Source organism: Carlito syrichta, unplaced genomic scaffold (genome assembly GCF_000164805.1).
Source record: "Carlito syrichta isolate Samal-C Ts95f unplaced genomic scaffold, Tarsius_syrichta-2.0.1 Scaffold135605, whole genome shotgun sequence".
NCBI classification, from domain to species: Eukaryota; Metazoa; Chordata; class Mammalia; order Primates; family Tarsiidae; genus Carlito; species Carlito syrichta.
In genome coordinates, this window is record NW_007079701.1 from 451849 (window position 1) to 458908 (window position 7060).

Here is a 7060-nt window from a genome sequence, read left to right on the forward strand (position 1 = left end):
AGCATCCTCAGCCTCTGTCCACAGGATACCAATGGCACCTTCTTCAAGTAATAACAACCCAGACTGTGCTCGGACATTGCCAAATGTCCCCAGAGTGGTGGCAGGCAAAATCATCCCAGCTGAGAACCCCTGTTTTACCTTCTACATCACAGAGTGTTAAACCAGTGTTTTAGAAAACAACGACGCTTACTCACACTATTCTCACTAAACAAACTGTTTTTAATAATTTTTAGTGAGAATAAAAAAAGTTTCCACATAATTAATAAATGAAGAGATTTTAAAATATTTGATTTGATCTTTGTCATATCCTTTGATAACTTTGTTGAAATAAAACACACATAAAAAGGTGTAAATCCTAAGACCACTCAGCTCACTGGATCGTGACCTAGCGAACACTGTACATTCAAACTGTGCCTGTGCATTTTCCTCAATGGTGTGAGAATAGAATGCTGTGTTTTAACCACAATTGGTTCAAATCAGTCAAAGCTGGTAAATGTCTAAGAACACCACATCTAAGAATTCCAGGCTTTCACTGAAGACTCTCTCAACCAACAAGAAGCAGGACCGATGGTTTAACCCTTGTCTGGACTTATAAACTCATGGTATAAACTTTGATTCTTGATTAGTATAACCACAATGCACTGCCCTAGCCTAAAGAAGCCCCTTATGTCTTCCTCTAAAGAGCCATTCAGTGACTTTCCCCACTGGTGTATATTCTCTTGGTCTAGCAAGTAAATAAGTGTTCTATTTTTCAATCACTGTGATGCTCCTTGCCTTTCCTTTAGCAATCCTGAAGGTTCCACTAAGATTGCCTTGTAGATTCTTCTTGTCTGCAGCAGCAGACAGCCCAATGTGACAAGTGTGCCCTCAAATGGCCCCTTTTACTGGTGAGATGCTCAACAACAATAGCACTTTTCCTTCTTGCTGAGTGATGATCTGAGCCCTGGTCAGCAGTGTCCAATGCACGACACACAGTATGAAGTTTTGTTGTGATGCTAAAGTTTGTTGGTATAGGAGTTAATGTGCTACTGAGCATTTGATTCAAACTCTATCTGCAGAGTTCTGTGGATCTAAATTTCTGCCTGTTCTGTGTATCTTCACACTCAAATATACTGCGGGTCATGGAGACCATTGCTGTTAGGATACTGGCCCAGTTTTGACTCAACCAGAAAGTCTCTCTACTATACAAAATTGTCATTTGCTACACTTACCATAGGTGTCTGTGGGTTTGTCTCTGTTTCTTATTCTGAAAATTCTGCAAGAAGTCTGTGTTTGGTCTGTACCCTGCTTCATGCCCAAGTCACAGGAACTGGTTCCCAAAATGTTGAGCTTATCATGACCACACAGTTGAGAAAGAACCATGTCATAAACTTCAATATTTAACTGTCCTCTTTCAAACTAGAGAAGGAATCCCTTCTATTGCTTGTTTTTTCTTAAATAAATGACTCTGGCCTGAAAACAAGTAACATCTCCACTGGGGTTTTGTGGGTTCTTATACATATATTCATGGTCACACTAATTACTTTGCTTATTTGGTAAAGGACAATTTAGTGATACAGTAACCATATGGAGCACATTTGATTTTGTAGGATTAAAATGATGAGATTTCAAATATAGGCATTCAGTTCCAGAATGTGTGTTCAGTTCTAGACTACTGCAATGAAGGGAGTCACAGGAATTATTTGGTTTCCAGTGCATAAAAAAGTTATATTTACACTATACTGAAGCCTATTAAGTGTGCAATAGCATGATGTCTAAAAAATGTGCATACCTTAATTTTAAAAATATGTTTATGGCTCAGCCTGTAATCCCACGCCTTGGGAGGTTGAGGTGAGTGGATTGCCTGAGCCCACGGGTTCAAGACGCGCCTGGGCAACTTGGTGAGACCTCATCTCTACAATAAATCAAAAAGTTAGCTGGGTGTGGTAGTGCGCGCCTGTAGTTCCAGCTACATGAAAGGCTGAGGCAGAAGGATCGCCTGAGATTGAGCAAGTTGACGCTGGGGTGGCCATGAGAGTGCCACTATACTCCAGTCTGAGTGACAGAGTGAGACTCCAACTCAAAAAAAATGCTAATGTTCATCAGAGACTTTGATGAGTCATAATCTTTTTGTTGGTAGAGGATCTTGCCTCAGATTTGACAGCTGCTAACTAATGTGGGTGGTGGTTGCTGAAGGTTGGAATGTCTGTGGCAATTTTTAAAAACAAGACAACAAGGACATGTGTTGCAACCATCAATTCTTCCTTTTACAAAAGATTTCTCTGTAGCATGTGACGCTATTTGATAGCATTTGGCCCACACAAATTCTTTCAAAATTGGAGTCAATCCTCTCAAGCCCTGAAACTGCTTTATCAACTAAGTTTAGGTGATATTCTAAATCCTTTGTGGTCATTTCAACAATGTTCACAGCATCTTCACCAGGAGTAGATTCCACCTCAAGAAACCACTTTGCTTGGTCATCCATAAAAAGCGACTCCTCATTCTCTCAAGTTTGATCATGAGACTCCAGAAATTCAGTCCCATCTCCAGGTTCCACTTCAAATTCTACTTCTCTTGAGATTCCACAGTGTGTTGGCTATTATTATGTGTCAACTTGACCGGATTGAGGAAGGCCTAGATGGCTGGTGAAACACTGGTTTTGGATATATCTATGAGGGTTCAGAGGAGACTGACATATGAGTCAGTGAACTGAGAGAGGAAGACCCAAGCTCATGTGGGCATGCACCATCCAATCACCCACTTCACCTCCCTGCTCCTGCTCCCTTGATGCCCATGGTGAAGAACATAGGCTTATGCCATGTCAATTCCCTTGCTCTTGGGGGGAGGTACTCCCCAGTCCGACTTCCATTCTGAGAAGTGTCATCCTCCCCTGCTGGCAGTCACATTTGTAGTACACAGGATGCCTTGACTCAGTTTCCCTTCGAGTCTTTATTGCATCTGGCTAGCAATATTTATTCAGTAATGTTTAAACCTTAGACCAGTGTAGAACTTAGAGCTATGATAAATGAATTTCCAAGCCTCACTGAGGAAAGGAAAGCAGTTACTGAATAATTTAGGTGCTTACTAGATACCTATACTAGGTCTTCCTGATGTTCACCAACTGTTTAGGCTACTTGTTATTACTTTGAAGGAGAATTGCAGCAGAGAAGGCGAGATGGGATCCTTAGGACTCTCCCTAAGACCACAGTGCTATAGAAAGCTTAATGCATGCTAAGAAAATTGGCAGAAAACTGCTCTAGAATGCACATGAGGCCATCCGGTTAAAATAAATTGGTTCAAAGTTTAAAATTTATTAGAAAAAAAAGTTGACACTGAATGTGGTAGCTTACACCTGTAATTCCAGCACTTTGGGAGGCAGAGGTGAGAGAATTGCCTGAGTCCAGGGATTCAAGCTCAGCCTGGGCAACTTAACAAGACCTCATCTCTACAATAAATTAAAAAATTAGCTGGACATGGTGGTACACATCTGTAGTTCCAATTACTTGGAAGGCTGAGGCAGAAGGATTGCCTGAACCCAGTAGAAAGAAAAAGTTGAAGACTTCAGATATAGGTTAAATGAAATATTTGTGCAAGAACCAGACTTAACACTTAAAATGATTGATATAATAAATCATATATATATTTTTTTGACAAGGGTTCCAAGTTCATTTAATGAATAAAGAAATTGTCGCTTTCAATAAATGGTACAGGGACAACTGGGTATCCCCATACAAAGCAATGAAGGTGGAACACAACCTTTTATGGTGCTGTACAGAGACAAATATTCATGACCTTGAATTAGGCAATGTTTTCTAAGAGATAAACACCAAACCCGAAAACAACAAAAGCAAAAGGAACTTCATTAAAATGTAAAATGTTATGCTTCGAAGGACATCATTAAGAAAGTTAAAAGACAATCACAGAATGGAAGAAAATATTTGCAAATCATTATATCAACTCAACAATAAATACACAACTGAAAAATGGGCAAAGGATCAGAATAGACATTTCTCCAAGATATACAGATGAGCCAGGCTCGGTGACTCAGCCTGTAATCCCGCACTTTGGGAGGCTGAGGTGAATGGATTGCCTGAGCCCGCGGGTTTGAGACCCGCCTGGGCAACTTGGCGAGAGCTCATCTCTACAATTAAAAAAAAAAAAAAATCAGCCGGGCGTGGTAGCACATGCCTGTAATTCCGGCTACTCGGAAGGCTGAGGCGGAAGGATCACCAGAGCCCAGCAGGCAAGGCTGCGGTGGCCGGGAGCGGCCACTGCACTCCAGTCTGGGCGACAGAGTGAGACTCCAACTCAAAAAAAAAAAAGATATACAAATGGACCAATAAGCTCCCAAAAGGTTGTTCAACACCATTAGCCAGGTCAATGCTGGGTGTGCCACTGCACTCCAGCCTGGGTAACAGAGTGAGACTCCAACTCAAAAAAGAAAAAAAGAAAAGGCAAAATTTACTTGCAAAGAATACAAGAAAAGCAGATGTCTGAAGTATTTACTCGCCAAGTCATAAAGCACAAACATTTAAAAGAACAACAAAAACCCCTACAATGCCTCAAAAGTTTTACATTTACAGTAATCTGTTCATGGTTCAAAAAAAAAAATCATTTTCCCACATGATCATCTATCATATTCCTAAAAGTCACGATAGTTTGTGGAAAATCCTCAATATTTTATTTTGGGTACTAGAATAAGATACGATTTATCTCAAAGTGCAATACGTGAGGTTTTCCTGACTGTGGCAGGTCAAAATGTCAGATTTATGCTTCCAGTCTTATCTTGAAAGCAAAAGGTTGGTTGTACCAAAAGAGCTCCCACGGACATAATTCCAAGAACCATAAGAATGCTCAACTCTGTTCTCTGTTCTTCCTTTGGATATTCGTTTTCTACTGATGCCTAACAAGTTACTTCAAACATAACAGCTTAAAACAGCAGCCATTGATTACTTAACCATTCTGGAGTTCAGCAGTCCAGGTGGCTTAGCTGAATTCTCTGTTCATGTTCTCATAAGGCTGAAACTGAGTTGTTGGCCAGGCTGGGTTTTATCTAGAGCCTCAGGGGAAGAACCCACTTCTGTGCTTATTCAGGATGTTGGCAGAATTTGGTTCTGCGCGGTTGTAGGACTGTGGTCCTTATTTCCTTTCTACTTGTCAGCCAGGGGAAGGGTGAGGGACTGCTACACTCCACGTGAGGTCCACTGCATCTTCAAACCAACAGTGCCTCATCAGTTCTTTCTCATGTTTCAGCTCTCTCTGCCTTCCCCTTCTGCCTGTCTCTTCTGCCTGCCTCTTCCGTTCGCTGGGAAAAGCCTTCTTCGTTTAAGGACTTGTGTGATTAGACGAGGCTCACACAGATCATCTCACTAGTAATCTCTGAATCTTGACATCAACTGACTTGGGACTTTACAATGGCAAAATCCCTTCTTGGGAGTACCTAGGTTAACATTTGATGGAATCACCAGGGATGGAAATCTCGGGGCACTTTTAAGGATTTGCCTATCACATCTGTAGCCATAAACAGACAAAAAAGCAAATCTCTTTTTTTTTTTTTGAGTTGGAATCTCACTCCATCACCCAGGCTGAAGTCCCGTGGCACACTCAGCTATACCAGCGCTGACCTGCTGGGTGGGCTCAGGCGATCCTTCTGCCTCAGCCTTCCAAGTAACAGGACCCACAGGCGTATGCTACTATGCCTGGCTAATTTTTTATTTATTATAGAGACAAGGTCTCACCAAGTTGCCAGGGCTGGTCTCAAACTCACAGGCTCAAGCAATCCAGCCTCCCAAAGTGCTGTGATTACAGGCTGAGCCACCGAGCTCCACCAAAAGCATAAGTATTCTACTTGACACAAGTATTACCCTATTCTGAACCCCACCACAATAAAACAACCAGTCATGCAAAGAAATCAATGTGTTATTACAGTGATAGTTCAAACCCACTTACTTCTCTGTCCATGCTGAGCCTTTGTCCACCATATGAGGACCACCCGAAGAAAAACACTGATTGCTCCTCTGTGGTTCCATGCCTTTCAACCTACCTGGCAGAGACCTTTTATATAAATGCGGCAGTTGGATTAAGTGCTCACCGAAGATTATTCTTTGAAAATAAAGAACCACTAGAAACCCAATTTCACAGCATGCTATTTCTACACTTGACTTTCCTGAACTTGCCTAGACAATGACTCTCGGAACTATAGGCTCCTTACTCCAGTCAGTACATTACAATTTATGAGAAAAGGTTCTGTTGAGGGTGGACATACAATGGGAATAGAACCTATGAAGATACAGATAGTCCTTCCAAGTCATTGCCTAAGCCACTCTGATATCCTTTGAAACCCCTCAGAAGGTCTTCAAGTAACAAAACCAGTTATAAATTCCCAGATCAAAATGTCTTACACAAGTCTGTGTACTGCCTTTATACAAACCTAATGAAAAGGGGTATCAGTTTGCGCACGACTTAAGAACCATTCATAGCCGGGCTCAGTGGCTCAGCCTGTCATCCCGCACCTTTGGGAGGCTGAGGTGAGTGGATCGCCTGAGCCCGCAGGTTCGAGACCCGCCTGGGCAGCGAGACCTCATCTCTACAATAAATCAAAAAATCAGCCGGGCGTGGTAGCACATGCCTGTAGTTCCGGCTACTTGGAAGGCGGAGGCGGAAGGATCGCCGGAGCCCAGCAGGTCGAGGCTGCTGTGGCCCGGAGCGGCCACTGCACTCCAGTCTGGGTGACAGAGTGAGATTCCAACTCAAAAAAAAAAGAAAAAAAGAACCATTCATAAAGTCATTTCTGGGTTTCCAGTAGAGCTGTATTCTGACACTATTCCATCTCCAGTTCTACTTACAGGCAAGGGGTTCACTGGAGTCGACCTTTCTCAGCCTTCATTCACACCGCCATAATTAAACATAGATAGAATGTTTTTTCTTCATTTGGAACGACTGGCAATGTACAGGTATTTGGGCAGTATGCCTCAGAGGCACCTTTATATTCCTTTCAGCCTTTAAATAATGATTTAAAGGACATAATGCTCCCCAAAAGTTACAATTTTATTCAATATAGAAGACTTCACTTAGCATTTAC